The following is a 21,626-nucleotide window of genomic DNA, read 5'->3' as shown; positions in this document are numbered from 1 at the left end:
ATAGAATGAATTTTACTTCAGTTAAGATAGTAATATCTGATGACTAAGCACAAATATTTATCCAGAAAATTCTGAGCACTGCTTCCTCCTTCTGTGTTGGCATAAAGTTTGAAATATAAAATATACTCTGCTGGAAACTGCAGTGTAAAGTTATGTATTAGGTGTTGTGCATTTTCACCAGCTTTTAAAGCTATGGCACTATGTTTGATCTCTCATATTTTTATGAAATTTACAAGATTATATGAAATGTCTGAGGCTACTGTTTGTGATCAAAATAATTTTATTCAGTTAACAAAGTAGTTTGAACCAAGAAAATTCTGTTAAATATGAAAATATTTAATTTTCCTATAAACCTGTAAAGTTTATTACATGTAATTAAAAAGAAATCTAATATGCAGTAAAATTATATGCATATCCAGTGTGATGTATCGTAGGAAAATATAAAACTTTCTTAAAATGGATTATAATCTGTTAGCAGATTTATATACATTTCTTGGCATAGGAAAATTGTTGCTAAAATATCCAGCATTTGATATGCAATTTGATGGATGGTATAACACTGTGAGAAACATATACAATTTTGCTATGATGATTTTTAGAAAAGAAATACACATCAATTGTTATAATATAGTGAGCTACACAGTAATTTGCTATATGAGGATAAGAGTGCTAAATTCCAGGGACAAAAGCCTCTTGATGAAGTTGAATGAGGAGGGTGAAAAAGCTGACTAGAAACTCAACATTCAAAAAACTAAGATCATGGCATTCAGCAATGATCCAACATTGCTGGATCATTGAAAAAGCAAGAGAGTTCCAGGAAAAAAAAACATCTATTTCTGCTTTATTGACTATGTCAAGGCCTTTAACTATGTGTATCACAATAAACTGTGGAAAATTCTTCAAGAGATGGGAATATCAGACTACCTGACCTGCCTCTTGAGAAATCTGTATGCAGGTCAGGAAGCAACAGTTAGAACTGGACATGGAACAACAGATTGGAAAGGAGTTTTCCAAATAGGAAAAGGAGTACTTCAAGGCTGTATATTGTCACCCTGCTTGTTTAACTTATACACAGAGTACATCATGAGAAACGCTGGGTTGGAGGAAGCACAAGCAGGAATCAAGATTGCCAGGAAAAATATCAATAACCTCAGATATGCAGATGACACCACCCTTATGACAGAAAGTGAAGAAGAACTAAAGAGTCTCTTGATGAAAATGAAAGAGGAGAGAGAAAAAATTGGCTTAAAGCTCAACATTCAGAAAACGAAAATCATGGCATCCAGCCCCATCACTTCACGGCAAATAGATGGGGAAACAGTGGAAATAGCGTCAGACTTTATTTTGGGGGGCCTCCAAAATCACTGCAGATGGTGACTGCAGCCATGAAATTAAAAGACGCTTACTCCTTGGAAGGAAATTTATGACCAACCTAGATAGCATATTCAAAAGCAGAGACATTTGCCAACAAAGGTCTGTCTAGTCAAGGCTATGGTTTTTCCAGTGGTCATGTATGGATGTGAGAGTTCGACACTAAAGAAAGCTGAGCAGTGAAGAATCGGTGCTTTTGAACTGTGGTGTTGGAGATGACTCTTTGAGAGTCCCATGGACTGCAAGGAGATCCAACCAGTCCATCCTAATGGAGATCAGTCCTGAGTGTTCATTGGAAGGACTGATGCTGAAGCTGAAACTCTAATACTTTGGCCACCTGATGCAAAGAGCTGACTTATTTGAAAAGACCCTGATGGTGGGAAAGATTGAGGGCAGGAGGAGAAGAGGACAACAGAAGATGAGATGATTGGATGGCATCACCGAACAATGGACATGACTTTGGGTAAACTGCAGGAGTTGGTGATGGACAGAGAGGCTTGACGTGTTGTGGTTCATGGGATTGCAAAGAGTCGGACACGACTGAGCGACTGAATTGAACTGATGCTGGGAAAAATTAAAGGCAGGAGGAGAAGGGGACAACAGAGAACAAGATGGTTGGAGGGCATCAACAACTCAATGGACATGAGTTTGAGCAAGCTCCGGGAGATGGTGAAGGACAGGGAGGCCTGGCATGCTGCAGTCCATGGGTCTCAAAGAGCCAGACAGGACTGAGTGACTGAATGACAACAACAAAGAGCTTTTTAAGAGTAACTTTATACCTAAACTTGCCAGTAACTTGAAATAAAAGTATTTTGTCTTGTGTTTATTCTCAAAGTAATTTAAAAAAGATCAAGTTACTTCAAAGTTTTATGTACTATTTTCCTGATGGCATTTCGTTTTCTCATATTATCTTTTTGCATTTGTAGGGTTGGTTTTCATTACATATGGTTCAGAGTAGATTTTTGTTCCATCATTCCTAGACTCAAGGCAATGCAATATTCTTTGCATGTGTGGTGTATTTTAAATCATTTAAACTATATTCTACCTTTCAGACAACGATTTGAACTAGAGGATTAGAATGATCAGATCTTGGTTGATTTCATTTCAGTAACTTAACATTGCCACAGTTTGACAGATTTCTAGCAGAATATTAGGTCTAAACGACAGACATTGTCTTGTCCCCACCAAATTATAGATGAGAAAAATGCAGACCCAGTGTGACTAAATCATCTCCTCAACCCTATTTCCAGTTTCTAAACCTCATCCATTAATAAATTCAAGTATTTAATACTTAGTAAAAGGAAGTGGGTAAGTTTGTTCAATTATGAATATAATACATCAAGGTAGTTAAAAGCTGAAAACAAAATATTCTGCTTACTAAATAATTCAACATTGGGTAAATCTGCTTTTTGTTTTACATTAGTGAAGAATCTTTGTGTATTTCAATAGTTAAAATTACTGAAAAAATAAGAGCATTTGGGCAAAGTGAAAATTAATTGGCAAAGGAAGTGCTCAAATTATAGTAATAGTTGGGCAAAGCCATAATAAGTCCAATAAAAACTGGTTTGATTTGGGGAGAAGAGCTTTGAGGCTTATTTAGATCAAAGAAGTACATACTGTTTTACAGACAATTTTGTAGAATAGTTTTAAGTTTGCAAAAAAACTGAGAGGAAGTTAGGTTTCCCAAACACCCTCTTACCTCACACATGTATAGTCTCCCCCATTGTCAATATCACTTACCGGAATGGCACATTTCTTACTAAGGATGAATCTACATTACCACCTCATAATCATCCAAAGTTCATAGTTTACTTTAGGGATTATTCTTGGTATTAAATATTCTATGGACTTGGGAGAAATGTTTAATGACATATCAGTTATTACAGTATTAAACAGAGCAGTTTAACTGCCCCAAAGATTGTCTGTGCTCTGCCAATTAATCTCTCTACCACCCTGCTCCCCAGTAGGTGCTCATCTTTTTATTGCATCCATAGTTTTACTTTTTTCCTGTAATATCATATATTTGGAACTGTATAGGATATAGCATTTTCAGATTGCTTATTTCCCTTAGTATTAGGCATGTATGATTCCTACATGTCTTTTCATGGCTTAATAACTCATCGTTTGTGTGCTGAATAATACTCCATTTTCTGAATGTACTATGGTTTATTTATCCACTCACCTAGTGAGGGACATCTTGGTTGCTTCCAAGTAGTGTCAATTATGAACAAAGCTGCTATTAACATTATGTGCAGGTTTCTGTGTGGATAGAAAAATTTCAGCTCCTTTGGATAAATGCCAAGGAGTATGTTTGCTGAATTGTATAGTAAAAATATGTCTAGTTTGGTAAGAAATGCTAACTTGTCTTCCAAAGTGGCTGAACCATTTTGCATTCCCACCAGCCAAGTCTAATACCTGTTATTCAACATCCTTGTCAGCATTTGGTATTGTCAGTGTCCTAGATTTGACCATGCTAATAGGTGTATGGAGGTATCTGATTGTTGTTTGAATTTTCATTTGCTTGATAATGCATCATTTTAAATGCTTATTTGCCATCTGTAAATATTCTTTGATGAGATCTATGTTAAGGACTTTTGCCCAGCTTTTAATTAAATTGTTTTTCTTATTGTTGAGCTTTAAGAATTCTTTGCATTTTTGGATAACTTCTTTATCACGTGCCTTCTGAAAATATTTTCTTCTGTATCTTGTCTTCTCAGTCTCTTGAAATTGTTTTAGAGAGCACACTGTTTAATCAGTCCAGTTTACCAGTTATTGAAATTTATTTCAAGGATTGTATCTTTGGTGTTTATTTAAACAGGCATCACCATACCCTAGGTCATCTAAGCTTTCTACTACACTATCTTTTAAGAGTTTTAAAGTTTGAGATTTTACTTTTCAGTCTAATTCGTTTTAAACTATTTCTGTGAAGGGTGAAAGATAGTGTCTACATTCAAGTTTTTGCAGGTGGATTATCTTTGCTTCATTATATTGCCTTTTCTCTTGTCAAACGTCAGTTGATTACATATATGGAGGTTTTCAGTTCAGTCGCTCAGCCATATCCAACTCTCTGTGACCCATGGACTGCAGCACGCCAGGCCTCCCTGTCCATCACCACCTCCTGGAGTTCACTCAAACTCATGTCCAGTGAGTTGGTGATGCCATCCAACTCCCTCATCCTCTAGGTCCCCTTCTCCTCCTACCTTCAATCTTTCCCAGCATCAGGGTCTTTTCAAATGAGTCAGTTATTCACATCAGGTGGCCAAAGTATTGGAGTTTCAGCCTCAGCATCAGTCCTTACAATGAACACTCAGGACTGATCTTTAGGATGGACTGGTTGGATCTCCTTGCAGTTCAACGGACTTTCAAAAGTCTTCTTCAACACCACAGTTCAAAAGCATCAATTCTTAAGCTCTCATCTTTCTTTAAGTCCAACTTTCACATCCATACATGACTACCAGAAAGACCATAGCCTTGACTAGAGGGACCTTTGTCGGCAAACTAATGTCTCTACTTTTTAATATACTGTCTAGGTTGGTCATAACTTTTCTTCCAAGGAGTAAGCATCTTTTAATTTCATGGCTGCAGTCACCATATGCAGTGATTTTGGGCCACCAAAGAATAAAATCTGTCACTGTTTCCACTGTTTCCCCGTCTACTTGCCATGAAGTGATGGGACTGGAGACATTATTTTACCGACTAAGGTCCATCTAGTCAAGACTATGGTTTTTCCTGTGGTCATGTATGGATGTGAGAGTTGGACTGTGAAGAAGGCTGAACACCAAAGAATTGATGCTTTTGAACTGTGGTGTTGGAGAAGACTGTTGAGAGTCCCTTGAACTGCAAGGAGATCCAACCAATCCATTCTGAAGGAATTTAGCCCTGGGATTTCTTTGGAAGGAATGATGCTAAAGCTGAAACTCCAGTACTTTGGCCACATCATGTGAAGAGTTGACTCATTGGAAAAGACTTTGATACTGGGAGGGATTGGGGGCAGGCAGAGAAGGGGATTACAGAGGATGAGATGGCTGGATGGCATCACGGACTCGATGGACATGAGTCTGAGTGAATTCCGGGAGTTGGTGATGGACAGGGAGGCCGGGCGTGCTGCGATTCATGGGGTCACAAAGAGTCAGACGTGACTGAGCGACTGAACTGAACTGATGAAGACCTACAAGACCTTTTAGAATTAACACCCCCAAAAGATGTCCTTTTCATTATAGGGCACTGGAATGCAAAAGTAGGAAGTCAAGAAATACCTGGAGTATTTCCAAGGCAAATTTGGCCTTGGAGTACAGAATTGTCATAGGAGTGTGTACTCCACCTCCTCAGTTTTTGTCCCGTAACAACAAAGATTTGGAGTGACGGACATTAAAGCCCCCTTTCTGTGTCACAGCTCTCAGGTCTTGGATAGACCGTGTTATAGCTCTTAGACATATCAGTGTTACAGCTCTATTTTATTTAGAAGATAGCAGGAAAATCCATCTTCAAAGCGTGAGAGCACCTCGATTCAAAGATGCAAAGGGAAGAGTGCCCTAGTACCCGGGAGAGAGAGAGAGAGAGCTATAACATGGTCTATCCAAGACCCAAGAGCTGTGACACGCTGAAGGGGCTTTAATGTCCGTCACTCAAAATCCTTGTTGTGATGAGACAAAAACCGAGGAGCATACACTCTCCTGACAGAATGAAGCAGGGCAAAGGCTAATAGAATTCTGCTAAGAGAATGCACTGGTGGTCACAGCAAACTCCCTCTTCAACAACACAAGGGAAATTCTACACATGGTCATCACCAGATGGTCAACGCTGAAATCAAATTGATTACATTCTTTGCAGCTAAAGATGGAGAAGCTCTATACAGTCAGACAAAACAGGACTGGAAGCTGAATGGGGCTCAGGTCATGAACTTGGAAATGTTGTTGCAGAACTACGAAAGACGTCGGGATTCTTGGCCTCTGGAGGAGAAGAATTCAATCCGGGGCCTGAGACGAGGCCTGATTGCTCAGAGCTTTTGTGTAATAAAGTTTTATTAAAGTATAAAGGAGATAGAGAAAGCTTCTGAAATAGACATCAGAAGGGGACAGAAAGAATATCCCACTTGCTAGTCTTTAACTGAATGTTATATAGTTACTAGCAGTCTGTCAGTGAAAGAAAGGAATGTCTCAAAACTCAGAGAATGGCACCAAGCCCCTCACCCACAAGATGCATTTTGAGATAATCTTGGCACCAAGGGAGTCATTTAGGGCTATAAACAATTGACTTGAATCTTGTATAAAGGCAGATTACCATACAAATAGTTCCATTTACATGGATTAGGAGAACAGTGTGTGAGGATAACATATGGTTCTGAGCCTAAATCTGAGCTTTTAGGAGGAATGGACTTGAAGATAGAGTCTGGGGTAAATGCATAGCACATTAACATAGTTTAAGACAAACATTTCCATAAGAAAAATGTATTGGTTATCTCAAGATTTGAGAAAAGTTAAGTTCAGATGGAACCATGTGTCATTATGGCAACACAGTATTTTAAGAAAAACCTCTTTTTAAATTTGTTTGGAGAAGGGGAAGAAATATGTCACTAGTTTGTTTCCTCCTGCCACTTAAGAGAGAGATTAAAAAAAAAAATGTCTGACACTTGCAGCCTGTATCCTCTGTTTTGAGACCCCTGGCCTTCCTGCCTGTTACCCTCTCAAACTCGTTATTGCCAAATTTAGGCTTAAATTGAAGAAAGTAGGGAAAACCACTAGACCATTCAAAGTGAAAGTGAAGTGAAGTCGCTCAGTCGTGTCCGACTCTTTGCGACCCCATGGACTGTAGCCTACCAGGCTCCTCCGTCTGTGGGATTTTCCAGGCAAGAATACTGGAGGGGGTTGCCATTACTTCTCCTGAAGATCTTCCCCACCCAGGGATTGAACCCAGGTCTCCAGCATTGCAGGCAGATGCTTTACTGTCTGAGCCACCAGGGAAGTCAAAAGTAGAATGGACTGTGAAGGAGCTCAGATCAGCTCATATCTGGCCTTGTAAACCCACAGTAAAGAATGTTGATGTTGACATTGAAGTTGCTCAGTCATGTCCGACTCTTTGCGACCCCATGGTGTGTGGCCTACCAGGCTCCTCCAGCCACGGAATTTTCCAGGCAAGAGTACTGGAGTGGGTTGCCATTTCCTTCTCCAGGAGATCCTCCCAACCCAGGGATCGAACCCAGGTCTCCCGCATTATAGGCAGACGTTTTGCCATCTGAGCCACTAGTATGACCTAAATCAAATCCCTTATGATTATACAGAAGTATGCACAGACAGCTAGCAAGAAGGTGCAAATGGTGTGTGGGTAGGGCATATGGAATGCTGAGGGTACTTGTAGTTCATTGAGGGGATCCATGGGTGAGATATTCCCAGTGGTTCAGTTATGGGCTTCTTGATGGAGTCCACCATACCATTAGTAGGATCTGAGTTCCTTTATTGTACCCGAAGTGTTCTGTCTTCTGTGCTTCTCAATCCTAAATCATATAGCTCATGAGTTAGTATTGTGAATGGGGTGAGAGAGAAATTAACCTCTTTGGTAGAATCTTGCAGACCCGGGGAAGTCAAATGCTCTCTCTTTTCCCCACAGGAGATGTCGCAGGCTAGGAATATCTGGTTAGCTCTAAGGTATGCTGCCTTGGACCATAAAGAAGGCTGAACACCAATGAACTGATGCTTTTAAATTGTGACGCTGGAGAAGAATTTTGAGAGTCCCTTACACTGCAAAGAGATCAAACTAGTCAATTTTAAAGGAAATCAACACTGACTATTCACTGGAAGAACTATTGCTGAAGCTGAAGCTCCAATAGTTTGGCGATCTGATGTGAAGAGCCAACTTACTTGAAAAGACCCTGCTGGGAAAGGGTGAAGACAAAAGGAAAAGGCAGAAGCAAAGGATAAGATGGTTAGATAGAATCACCAACTCAGTGGACATGAATCTGAGCAAACTCTGGGAGATAGTGGAGGACAAGAGGAGCCTGGCATGCAACAGTCCATGGGGTTGCAGAGTCAGACATGATTTAGTGACTGAAAAACAGCAACAGCAAATGCTGCTTTGGATAAGGTGAGATGCAGGTAAGTTAATTTGTTTCCCTTACCTACTTCAGTGTGTCTGAAGTCATATTTATTTGGCTCCAGTAGTGAGTGGAAATTCTTCTATAGAAACTTAGACTTCTACAAAGGCTCCAGTAGTGAGTGGAAATTCTTCTATAGAAACTTAGACTTCTACAAAGGCTCTCTCATTCATGGATGATCATCTAAATCAGTGTTCTCCAGGGGTTCCTGGGACCACAGCCAAAAGGAGCTTAGTCTGGCTCATGGTCCACAGCCAGGATTGAGGTCTCTCTGCCTATCACCTGCCATGTGGGCGGGTGACACCACTTCCAGGTTCCTTTGCATGTATCTCTGATTCTCAAATCTCCCTCAGAGGTACTTTTATCCATGGATTAATGCTGAATTTTTACTGTTGGGTTAGGGGAAAGCATGGGAGATGCTACCATGATGCTGATGTCACCCACCAATACATTGTGTTTTCATTTTCATTTAGTAGAAAATGGTTTTAAATTTGTCTTGAAATTTCTTACTTGGCTTCATGTGTTATTTAAAGGTATGTTGTTTGATTGCCCATATTTTGGAATTAATCCAGTTGTCTTTCTGTTACTGATTTCTAGTTTAACCCCATTGTAGTCTAAAAGCAGGTTTTGTTTATGATTTCTATGCTTTTAAAGATGTTTTATGACCCAGAATGTGGTCTATCTTGGTGAGTGTTTCATGGGGGCTTGCAAAAAAAATGTGTATTCTGCTGATTTGGCTGAAATAATCTATAGATATCAGTTATATTCTGTTGATTTATGGTACTGTTCAGTTCAACTCTATCCTTACTGTTTTTCCTCCTGCCTGGTCTGCCCATTTCTGATGGAGGGTTGTTGAAGACTTCAACTCTTCAACTATAATGGTAGATTCATTTATTTCTCCTTGTATTTCTATCAGTATTTGCCTTATAGAGTTTGATACTATCATTGGGTGGATACACATTAAGAATTGTTATGTCATCTTAGAATGCCTTTTTTATCTCTGGTAACTTTCCTTTGGTGTCTAATCTATAGTACATACTGTCTTCACATAATCAAGTTTACAGGAAAGAACGACTTGGGAAAGGTTTGAATTGTATTTCTTTTTGACCCCTGTTTGTTGATTTCACTCATTATCAAATGAGTACTAAGATCTGAAAACTGAAGGCTCTGAGAAGTGTTTTTTTTTTTTAACTGGTTTTCTGTTTGAATATGGCAAGATTACTGGGTGTTAAAAAAATGAACAGACTATGTCATGTGACTCTAATTACTGATTTTTTTTACCTCTCTTTTTGTTTCTTTCCCTTCACTTCATTCCAAAATAATTATATAGATATAACACAGAATGGAAATAGAAAATGACAGTCTATCAAAAATAGAAGTAATGAACATTAATTACTCTAAGGTGGGAAGAAAAAAGAAAGTGTCTTAAATGAAACATAAAAATTCTATAGAACTTCTATCAGAAGGGAGAGGAGAGTAAAGAACTCAATGCAAATTCTATGTCATGTTGAAAAATATCGTCCTTTTGGTCAAGGTAATCAGTTTAGAACTTTAAATACATATTCAAAACCAATATCAAGTTCAGATTAATTATGTTAATTTGATATGTAATTCTCTTTGATAATTATTATTTTCCTGAGGGTAACCATGTAATTACATCTTTGTTTTCTTTCTTGACTAGTTACCCAGAACACTCATGTAACATTCTTTATCCTAAACTTGATATAATTTGATAATCTTATATTTAATCTGATCAATAGTTTTTTTTAATGTGTTAAGATTTTTCTTTGTGTTTATGTGCATTCTATTTGATACTGAGTTTAATTTCCAGATGCCATTTAGCATATGCAGTTTGGACATTAATTCCACTTCCAGTAATGAGTTATAGTTAATATAAGCCAATGGTTCTCAGTTCCAGCTACAAGATCTCTACCCATGACACATACCTGAGTGCCACTCAAATGAATAAGGCCTGATTATTGGGATATTGTTTTAAAAGCTCCATAGTTGAGTCAGAAGTGCAGGCAGAGTTGAGAACAGTCAACCTCAAGAAACTATTACTCTCATCCTCCTCTGACTCAGGCTGTCAAACCTAAGTCCTTAGTGACAGCATTGACCTGACCACAGAGACAGGTCATGGATAGACACATGATCTGTTTCAAAACGTGGGATCAGAGAGGACTTTGCTTTGTATTTTTGTAAGAATTCCTCACTGTAAAGAGAAAGCCATTGAAATATTTGGTCCCTAATGTCTATGAGGGCTTAATGTCATGTCTAAGTTTCCTAATGTCTAAGGACTTCCCTGATGACTCAGATGGTAGAGAATCTGCCTGCAGTGCATGAGACCAGGGTTCGATCCCTGGGCCGGGAAGACCTCCTAGAGAAGGGAATGACAACCCACTCTAGCATTCTTGCCTGATGAATTCCATGGACAGAGGAGCCTGTCAGGCTGCAGTCCATGGGGTCCACAGAGTTGGGCACAATTGAGTGACTAATGCTTTCTTTCTTTCAGTGTCTATGAATATTGTCGTTTGTTTGGCATAAGGTCCAGTACTTCTTCATCTACCTTGGTATTAATATGTGCAGAAATGTAGAGCTGATGAGAAAAATGCAGGAGAGAGGAGTTATCACTGATTTATCTAACTCTAAAACCAGCCTTATGGCTAATGTTTATGTATAGGAAATTAACCAGTTGAGGTCCTCCCATAAGATTTTGGACACTCCTGGATTCCATATCTTTACTTCAATAGTTCAGCTATGCATGATGCAGCAATGAATTTGGCCTGATTTTTCTTGAAGCTTACCATAGATGTATTGCTAATTAATGTATGTATATATGCCCGATTAGTCACTTCATCATTGGTTATGTTTATAATTTTCTTCGTAAGCATGATTTATTTTCTGTTAAAACTATATTTGGGTTGTTGAGCACATCTTCTCCTGTATATCCTTATGATCGTTGTTCACAGAAGTTATCCAAGTGTAGTGGAGACAGAAATGGCAAATATTAGAGGCTGAAGTGTTAGAAATGACCGTTTTAAAAATCTAACTGCATATCAGTCTTCCCGCAGCATAGAACGTCTTGGAGTAGTGATGGTTTTACGTCTTTGGTAATGTCTTTGCATGTCTTCTTGTAGTATAAATTGACAAAGCAATGCATTTTTGCCCACTTTACTGTTTTCCATGTATTCTTCCAGCTAAATGAAATGCAGTAGTCAATGCCATGTGGCATTTTTACTGTTTTACATTATGAAACCCCCAAGTAAGTTTGTAGGTATAACACCATTGTGCAGTTTTATAAAGTACTGCTTCAAACTATTAGATTTTCATCAAACTTCCCCAACACAGGTGCTGACTAAGTCTGGGGAGAAAGTTACACCAGCGTTGAGTTCTCCACATCAAGGAGGCTGAAGGGGCCATAGGTAGTCTATTTCAGTCTATTATGGCAGTGCAGACTTGTAGGGTTAAAGTTAAAAGGTCATGCAGTTCTTTTTTTTAATGGGAACTTCTGATGTTTAAATATCCATTAAAACAGTCAGCAAATAAACACACACCATGTGGGCCAAACACATCTGGCTTGCTGGCTAGCTGTATGTATGCTTGGGAGTGACTATAGTCATCAGTCTGAACTAGGGCTAGAAATCTTCTGTGTCCTTTCCCAGCTCTTGCTTGCTGTAGCCTTTCTCTCCTAAGACACTAGTGACCTGGGTCTGCCTTCCTACATCATTATTTTTTTGAAGTTACCAAGTAAGAACTTGGTGGTGAAGAGCTACCAAAAAACATATTTTTCTGCTTTCTTACGTATGAGTATTCTACATTTTCTTTCACACTTTTCAGCTCTGTTGGTCACCCACATTAGAGCAATGGATTAATTTCGGATTTAGTGTTTGGTGTTGTTTTTAAGCCTTTCTCTTAAATCTTTGTAATTATTTTTGAAGCTGCCTAGGGCCTGCTGGCTATTAATTATGTTCTACTGAAAACTGAAAATTCTGTCATAGAGCTCTTTCACTATTATAGATGCATAAATTTATGGTGTGTGTGCATGTGTCTGTGTATACATACACATAGGTACATTTTAGGATAATTTAAATAACACAGTAAGTATAAAATAAACTAGGAAAATGACTGAATCTCCTAGCAGAGTTGATGACAAAGTCCTACTTTATCAACAAAATTTTCCTATGTTTCAAATTTGAGTGAAGTATAAGGTATTTCTTGCTGGGAAAGTCAGTCACACGTGTGGTTCAAAACTGATGACAGCTGAAGGTGTGAGTTCTTTCCACCAGAAAAGGGAGTTGTTAGCAGCTCCTACTCTATTATTCTGTGGCCTGGCAGATTGGTAGAAGAGAATTAAAACAGTCAACAATTACCTTCAGAAACCATGCACACTGCTTTGGCAGGGGTAAAGAATGCAGTTGGCAGATTTGCTGGAGGACAGAACCTCAAAGGCCTTTTCTGATATTTTCCACAGTTTTTTAGGACTGCTCTGTTACTTAGCAGTCCCTACCACTGTTTCATACCCAGTTTTGGCAGAAAAAAATCTGCCATTAAGTAAAGCCTTGGATCTAGCAATAATTTTCCAAATGTTCAATTTCTTTGGATAAAATGGGCAAGGACATTTCTTGTAACTCAGTAAAAATTAGTTTCAGTGAAGTCCTAATTTCATTTATTTTTTAAAAGCTGTTTTTTTTTTAAATAAAAGCACTATAAAAGAATTTTCAATGAAAAATGAGTGTAAATTTCACCCTAGATTCTGACCTCCCTTTCCAGTGAATTTTAAGAGCTATTCTGCGCACACACACACACACACACACACACAGGTGGTGAATTGTTTTTCTTGTGGTTATTGAATTTTCAATAAACTAAAAATAAGCTGAAATAAAGTATATTTAGTTTATGAAGAGAGATATTATAGTTTCTGTGCTAGATTACCAGTCTAGCAACTATCCATTGCAATCTCCAACCTTCAGGGTATGTAAAAGCAAACTAGACTTTGATAGGTGTTAAAGAAAGGCTGTATGGCAGAATGGAGAGATTTGAGTCTCATGTGGCCTAATATGTCTTTTCTGTGTTCCCTACATTGGAGGTGAGGTAAAAGGAGCCTACTTTTCCCAGCCTAAGCCAAATGTATCTCTCTAGGACCTCTCGTAATTCCTAGGGGGAATCTATAAGAAGAGGAGGGCAGTATTTAACTCCTCTACCTGGGACCCAAGTCAGCAATGGCACCAATGTTAAGTTTGGTGGGAATGTTGATGGAGCTCACAAGCGTGGACACAGAAACCTGCTTCTTCCTCAAAGAACCCTCAAGACAGAGTAAGTAGAGAAGGCAGACCTGCACTACTACTAAGTGGTGTGGGAAGAGGTCTTGATAAACTTCTCCCAAAATATCAGCTAAGGATGATGGTGAGAGGATTCTAATAATGGAAGGCTTTCTGGGGACCTCAGTATCAGGCAGCAAATAATCTCTGATGTGGGCCTCTCCTGCCATTGGAACTCACCTGAGGCAAGAGAGGTCCACATCAAGGATTGTGTATTATGGAGGTTTTCTTGGAAGAGCTGTGTCCACCCTACATTACATCTAGCACTTGGTTGCCTTCTCTCCTGACAGTAGGTATGGTCAGATTACATCAGTCACATAAAAGATTTGAGCCTCCTTTCTTGCAACCTGACCTCTGATGGTGTGGGACCATCAGAAGCAGAATGAGAGGGGTGTAGAATGAGGAGGATGTAATAGACCAAGGATGGGGGCAGTGGAAAAAGATGTAGCATCCCATCCCCAGCACATGACTCCAGTCACAGCCAACCCCTGAGATGGGGAATGGAGAAGTGTTGCATTAGATGTGGTTTGAGTTTAGAATAGACTAGACTTTATAGTGGAGAAGGCAATGGCACCCCACGCCAGTACTCTTGCCTGGAAAATCCCATGGATGGAGGAGCCTGGCAGGCTGCAGTCCATGGGGTCGCGAAGAGTCAGACACGACTGAATGCACTGGAGAAGGAAATGGCAACCCACTCCAGTGTTCTCTCCTGGAGAATCCCAGGGATGGGGGAGCCTGGTGGGCTGCCGTCTGTGGGGTTGCACAGAGTCAGACACGACTGAAGCAACTTAGCAGCAGCAGCAGCAGCAGCAGCAGCAGCAGATTTTATAGTATCTTAAAAATGAGTTGTTAGTATTTTTTTAAAAAGACTATTATGAATTACAAGTGATTCAAAAGCTATGAGGTGATGGGAAAAGGCACCATGAAGCCAGAAATATAAAGTGGATTCCTGTTTTCCTCAAAGTTAAGCTCTCAATAAGTAAGTCATCTATGCATATAGAAAAGGTATCTCTGTATTCTTTTTAAGGCATAAATATGAAATACTACCCGTGATGCACCATGCTTTTATTTCCTCTTTAATGTATTTTGCATGTCTCTTAAATGAGCATACCCTTTTAGTTAGGGTCTTGCTAGCTGCTGCAACAGATGAGTTCTGAAGTCTTAGTAGCTCAGTTCATTAGAAATCTCTCTTGCTCACATGATCAGCAACAATCTTTCCTCCTTGATGTTTTCTCTTGCTGCTTTGCATCTTGAACACCTGGCTTCCAAGGTACCTATTTCCTCTGCATTAAACAAAGACCATAGAGGTAGAATGTGGGAGATTTTTGTGGACTAGCACCAGAAAGACATGTACCATGTTTGTCCATATCCCATTGACCTCTGTATAGGGCCACATCTGCCTGCCAGGATAGCTCATAAATAGAGCCTAGTTCTGTGAGCAGTATAAAGAGTAAACTGTTTACCTGTCAGCTTACTAAGCAATAACTAGTAAGCAAGTATATCTACATGTAACTTCAAAACAGCTCCAGACTACTCTATTTTTTTGGCTGTTCCATAATTTATGTAATGTTATCTGGTCTTTTTCTCTTTCAAACAATACTGCAAAGAACATTCTTATTCATGAATTTGGACATATGTGCATAAACCTTAAGTTCTTAGAAGTGAAATTGCTATTTGAAAGTTGAAAATTTTTATTTGTTTCCTTCCAAAGAAAGTTTTATCAATTACACACTGATAAATAATTTATGGGAGATGGCAATGGCAACCCACTCCAGTACTGTTGACTGGAGAATCCCAGGGATGGCGGAGCCTGGTGGGCTGCCGTCCATGGGGTCGCACAGAGTCGAACATGACTGAAGCGACTTAGCAGCACCAGCACATAATTTATGAGGTTATCTATCCTGCCTATCTCCCACCCCACTTAAGTGGAATTAGTTCTCCATTGTTATTTCTTTCAATTAATACACATTTTACTTGCCTTAATTAGTTGCAATTATTGCTGAGTGCTGTTGTAAATATATCCTTTGCAGCTAGTTTTCTCCTAGTAAAGTCAGAGGTAGCAGAATTATAATCGGTTATTTAACCAATTCTGTGGCTTTGGAGGAGGAATCACTTTGTATCACATGGGCTTATTTGGAAAACTGGGATGTTAGATATGATTTTTTACAAAGATCCTTAAGTTCATATAATTCAACCAATATCTACAAAATAAAGCATTACAAGCAACTCTAGGTCAGAAACATGCTAACAATGATTTCTTAATGAAGTCAGACATATCACTAGAAATACTACTAGAGGCATTTAATTAAGAGGCAAGATGCTTACCTGAACATTGGTGTGATGCCATTTAGTATAATACTTCATAATCCTGCAAAAACAGATGCTGCTGTAATACACAGCATCTGTGTCTCTTTAATTAATTTTAAATATTTTAAAATTAAGTAAATGAAAAAAAATGAAGTTTCCAGCTTTTGTATCATCTGCTTTTATGTTCTTTTGTTAAATAATGTTGTGAATATCTTTCTTTGGACCAAAAATTGAAAAGTAAAATAATTAAGCAGTTTTCTAATGGAAATATAAGCTAGTAAAAGTCTAAAGTGATACAATTTTTTTAAAACCAATGGTAATACTCTAAAGATATCTGTTGCCTAATATGCTTTGACCAAACTTGAATTTGCATTTGTCTGCAGGCAGGATCTTAGGTTTAATTTGCTTATATGTATGGGTACATGTATCGCCTTGACCAATGTGGAGTATGTGAGGAATTTGAAGAATAGTTTGGAAGCTCCCTGTATCAGCTGGACTGAGAGTTTGGATTGTTGGATAAGTATAATCAGAAAGACCGGGACTGTGATGCTAAAACTTGGAGGTCTGATGTTAAAGTTTGTATCCCTGTAATGGAGGTTTATGAGCTGGTGGAGGGGAAGAGAGAGAATGAGAACTGGGATCCTATGTTTGCCTGCATTGCTATAGTGGCTACTCGATCTGAAATCAGTTGGGAACCAAGATTCACCTCGCAGGTGAAGACGGGGACTCTAGGGAGAGGAGAAATCTGATCAGTCAAGGCAGTGAAGGTTTCTGGCAGATTTTCCAGGGTGTTGCCATGTCCTTTGCTTGACGTGGGCTCGACTAGGTCCAAGGCAAAGCCGTGAAGCAAAGAGGGGTCATAGTTGCAATTTGCATTCTAATTCTTTCACTTCCACTTCTCCATCTACTTAGAGGGCTCAGAAAGGTAAAGTAACTCTAGCACCTAAAATGGAAGAGCAGTGGTATTAACATAAAGAAGATCTTAATATTCCAAATAGAGTGCTCTTTTGCAACTCTCTGAATAGAATTCAAAAATTATAAGCTACCTAAGGGTCCTTTCCTTCAAGTTTTCATGTCATTCTTCACTCCAGATTCAGTGCAGGTGGTGGGTACTTAGTATTTTTCAATGAATGTATGAATAAATAAATAACTGAATAAAGAGAGGAGAACTTCAGGCTTTTTAACTATTAGCATGATTTGCTATCAATCTCTTATTAATACATTCAAAATAATAAAATATTTCCATGTGAAACTGAAATGGAAACATTGAGCTTAAAATAGTCCTCAGTTCAGTTCAGTTCATTTCAGTTGCTCAGTCGTGTCCGACTCTTTGCGACCCCATGAATCGCAGCACGCCAGGCCTCCCTGTCCATCACCAACTCCCGGAGTTCACTCAGATTCACGTCCATCAAGTCAGTGATGCCATCCAGCCATCTCATCCTCTGTCGTCCCTAGATTATATTAATTAGTCATTGCATTTAAACAAAGTCAATGTAAAGGATAGTGCCTCATGATTTATAGGCTTCAATCCGCAAGGCTGTATTTTGCACACTTGCTCTTACATGTGTTTAAGTGTTTCCCTGTGGAATATGTTAAAAACATAAGGATTTTGGTGGCCATTTGGAAAGCCTGACAGTAGCTTTTCATTAGGCTACACTAACATGATGGGCAACCAAAGTGAGCATTGGGGAGGTCAACCTGAAGAGTCCCTCTGGCCACCAGACAGACATGTGCATTGTGTACAAGGAAGGAATGATTTTTCTATAAAAGAGACCAATCAGAAAACAATCTTCTTATCTTAGGAGAACAGGATTCCCAGATGGGTTTTCAATGGTTGGAAATTGGTGTTTGTTAAATGAACCAAAACTGTCACCTGGTCACTGACAAACAAATTTCCAATGAGGAGCATGGGCAAGTCTTCATTAAAGGACTCACAGAAGGGAAGCAGGTGATACCACATGGTAGCTATTTACTTAGGAAGGTAAAGATTCAGGAAGGCCTGAAAGAATGAAATTATATCACGTTAATTCCACCTCTCATTATTTCTTGACCAGGAAGCATCAGTGGCCTCCTGAGGCCAACATTACTGCCTCCAGTCTATTTGCCTTGCAATATACCCTCCAGCCAGTGCTAGAGAGGAAAGGAGGACAGCATTGTTCAAGAAGAGCAAGCAGTTTTCTGACCACTGTACACACACTTGGCCAAGTCAGCTTCATCTGTCCTCTAGATGGCTGTGATAGACCTTGTTTATCTCGTTCCATTCCAGTTCCTCTGTGTTTTGTGTGTGTGTGTGTGCTGTACTAGTGACAGAAGTCTCTGTTTAAATAAAATCAAATGCTGTGACTTCCCTTGCTTTTCAGGCTCTTTATGATCTGGCCCTCATCATCTCATTGACCCCATTTCTTAACCTTGTGCCCATACTCCATTCACGTTTCTTATAATTTCATGAATAATATACTTCCTTTGGGATCATTTCCAGGTTTTATTTTATTTCCTTCCCTTGAAATTCTCTTCTTTGCTTTAGGTTTTTCTTTAAAAGGTGAATCTGAGCACAATTGACTCCTATGTTGAAACTTGGGATTGTATTACTCCTTGCCAAGACATTTAACTTCCTGATTTCTATAGGAAAAAGAAAAAAAAAAAGTTACTTACACACTACCAAGAGTTTCTGCCTACAACATACTTATTAACTTCTAGTTTTGGTACAGCAAGTGAGAAAGATTGGGTGGATTAGATGAAAGGGTCTTGAGCTCCCAGTCTCTAAATTGCATACATTTAGCTAGGAGAAAGGCCCTTCTGTCTGAACTTTGAAGGTTCTATCAAAGTCTTTGCCTTATTTTCCTGAGGGCAAAACAGCTACTTGTGTGGTGCTCTTATGACTTCATTGATTATCACTTGGAACAGAGTATGCCCTATTACCACCCCCTCCTCTCAATAAAGGAGGGACCAATCACTTTAACTGATATTAACAACTCTGTCTGAATATATGGAACATCAGACTTTTCCTTTCTATAGGCTTTTGAAGGTGTTAATTATATTAGTTTTCTATTGCTGAGTTGAAAAAGACCACAAACTTAGTGACTTAAAACAATACCCATTATTATATCACAGTTTCTATAAGTTGAGAGTCTGGGTAAGACAAACTAGATCCTCTGCTTAGGGTCACATGTAGCCAAAGCCAAGGTGTTGGCCTGGCTGGACTTTTCTGCACTCTTCGGGGAAGAGTTTGCTTTCAGGCTCATTCTGGTTGTTGGTAGAATCCAGTGTCTTGTGGCTATAGTTCTGAGGCCCCATTTTCTTGCTGGCTATCAGATATTGTCTGTTCTTTGCTCTGGGAGGCTGTTCACATTTCTCTCTACCTGAAATATTCAAATCAGCAATAACACATCAAGGCTTTCTCATTCTTCTAGTCACTCTGACTTTCTCTTCTGCTACGAGCCTGAGAAAGTTCTCTGCTTCTCAGGCTCATATGATTTCATGTCTTAAAGTCAAAATGTACCCAGGTTCCAGTGCCTAGGGTGTGATATTTTTGAGGGGTCATTTCAGAAATTGTTCCTTTACCACTAACCTTACACAGGCATTTATTGACACAACTCAAGAGACATGCTCTTGTAATCACTCTTTACACTTAAATGCACAACTTCTGGCAAATAAAATTTTCCAATTAAAATACTTGGATTCCAGTTTTCAGGCCTTTCCAAATGTAATCACTTTTTCCAGCTAATCATAAGGAAAAGTATCACAGAATTTCTTGCCAGGAGTAAACTGGTTCTTTAAAAGAGATTTCCTGCTTTTAACTCAGAATGTCCTTTTTTATCCATGTGGCAAATACTTAATCTTCCTTCAATGACAGTTCGCATATGTCTCCCTCTGTGAGAGGCTTCTGCATTTTCCTCAGGCAGAGATAGTACCTTTACTGTGTTCTCACAAAGCCTAGTTCATGTCTCTATGTCTCTTAACATTTTGAGCTGTGATTTGTAATTCTGTGTTTCTATTCATTAGTGGATTTGGACTCCCGGAATGTAGATACACAGCACAGTGAAAATTTTCTAGAATGTAGTAGATAGTCAAAATATATTTTCTAAATGAATGAGCCAAGATGGCAACTAAAATAAGATATGAGGGATGGAATATAAAATAGAAGATCAGGAGATTCTGGGATTTGATAAATCTTGCAACTTTAGTTTTATGGTTATGATATTAAGTTAATATTTTCTTTGGTAATAACTTGCTCTTTCATGTACTGTATTTAATTTTATTCTTCTATCATTCCACTGAGGTACACAGATATTGTAGCCATTTTACATATGAGGAAGACACATCAGAGATGACTTACCGAAGTTCAAACAGAGCCAGCACTTGATCTCAAGCTAGAAGACAGCCTGACAGAGCAGAAAGGTCATGAATTTTAGAGTTAGAAAGGTCTGGACATTTAGAATTAGAAAGGTATGAACTTGTAAAGTTCATTAAAATTTCTGAGATTCAAGATTTTTTGTTTGTAAAATACAGATAATATGCTCCTCAAATTATTTTAAAGCTATTCAATTAATATATTCATATATTGTGATATAAGAAAAATTCCTAGAAACATGGTTGGCTTGTATTAAAAATCTTAGTAAATGTTTCAGTTTTCTACTTTCTAAGATCAGTATGGTAGACTTTGTAGTCCTTGGTATCTCTACATATTCCTTTTGAACTATTTTATTTCCCCTTTCTTCATTGTTGTCCGCTTTGTTTCTGTTGCTGTTTATCAAGGTATCTTATGTTGCCCCATATTGAAACTAGGTGCAAGAAAAGGAATCTTGTGAACTCGTTTTCGCTAAGGTGTTAGAATACAATAAAAGTAATAATAAGAGCTTCGGTTACTGAGTACTGCATATGCATGTGTGTGTGCTAAGTTGCTTCAGTTGTGTCTGACTCTGCAACCCTATGGACTGCAACCTGCCAGGCTCCTCTGTCCGTGGAATTCTCCAGGGAAGAATACTGCAGTGGGTTGCCATTTCCTCCTCCAGTGTCTTTCAGTTTATACACATTTCCTACATTTGCACCAAATTTGCATGATAGGGATTATAGTCTCTAGTTTTGCAAAAATTAATTGAGGCTCAAAAGTTTAGTAGCTTGTCTACAGTTGTGCATTAGGAAACAAAGAAACTGGTATTCAAACATAATCAAAATGGATATCAGTATCAGGCTTTCTTTCTTATACAAAGTTTCTTCTTCTCAAGAAGAACTGTTTGACTGGCCTCTAGGATTAGATGAGAATATTCTTGGCTGGTTGAACTTTTCTAGAATGTTTTCAGACCTCACCATGTAGACAATTAATGGAGTCCTTGGTCTTCCATGAGCTCTACACCCTATTGTATAGGATATGGATTCCATTTTTTCCCCCCGGCTTTGTGCTCAGAATTGTACAAGAGATTTTTAGATGCTATGGGAATCTGTCAAGGGCCCCTAAATAGGGTTAAGGGGGATTTTCTGAGGTTTAGTAGCAATATTATTGGGCTTGGACAGAAGAAAGAAAGAGGAGGTTATAGGGAAGAATT

This window comes from Budorcas taxicolor, chromosome 7 (genome assembly GCF_023091745.1).
Source record: "Budorcas taxicolor isolate Tak-1 chromosome 7, Takin1.1, whole genome shotgun sequence".
Lineage (NCBI taxonomy): Eukaryota > Metazoa > Chordata > Mammalia > Artiodactyla > Bovidae > Budorcas > Budorcas taxicolor.
This window is presented reverse-complemented; position numbering follows the sequence as displayed.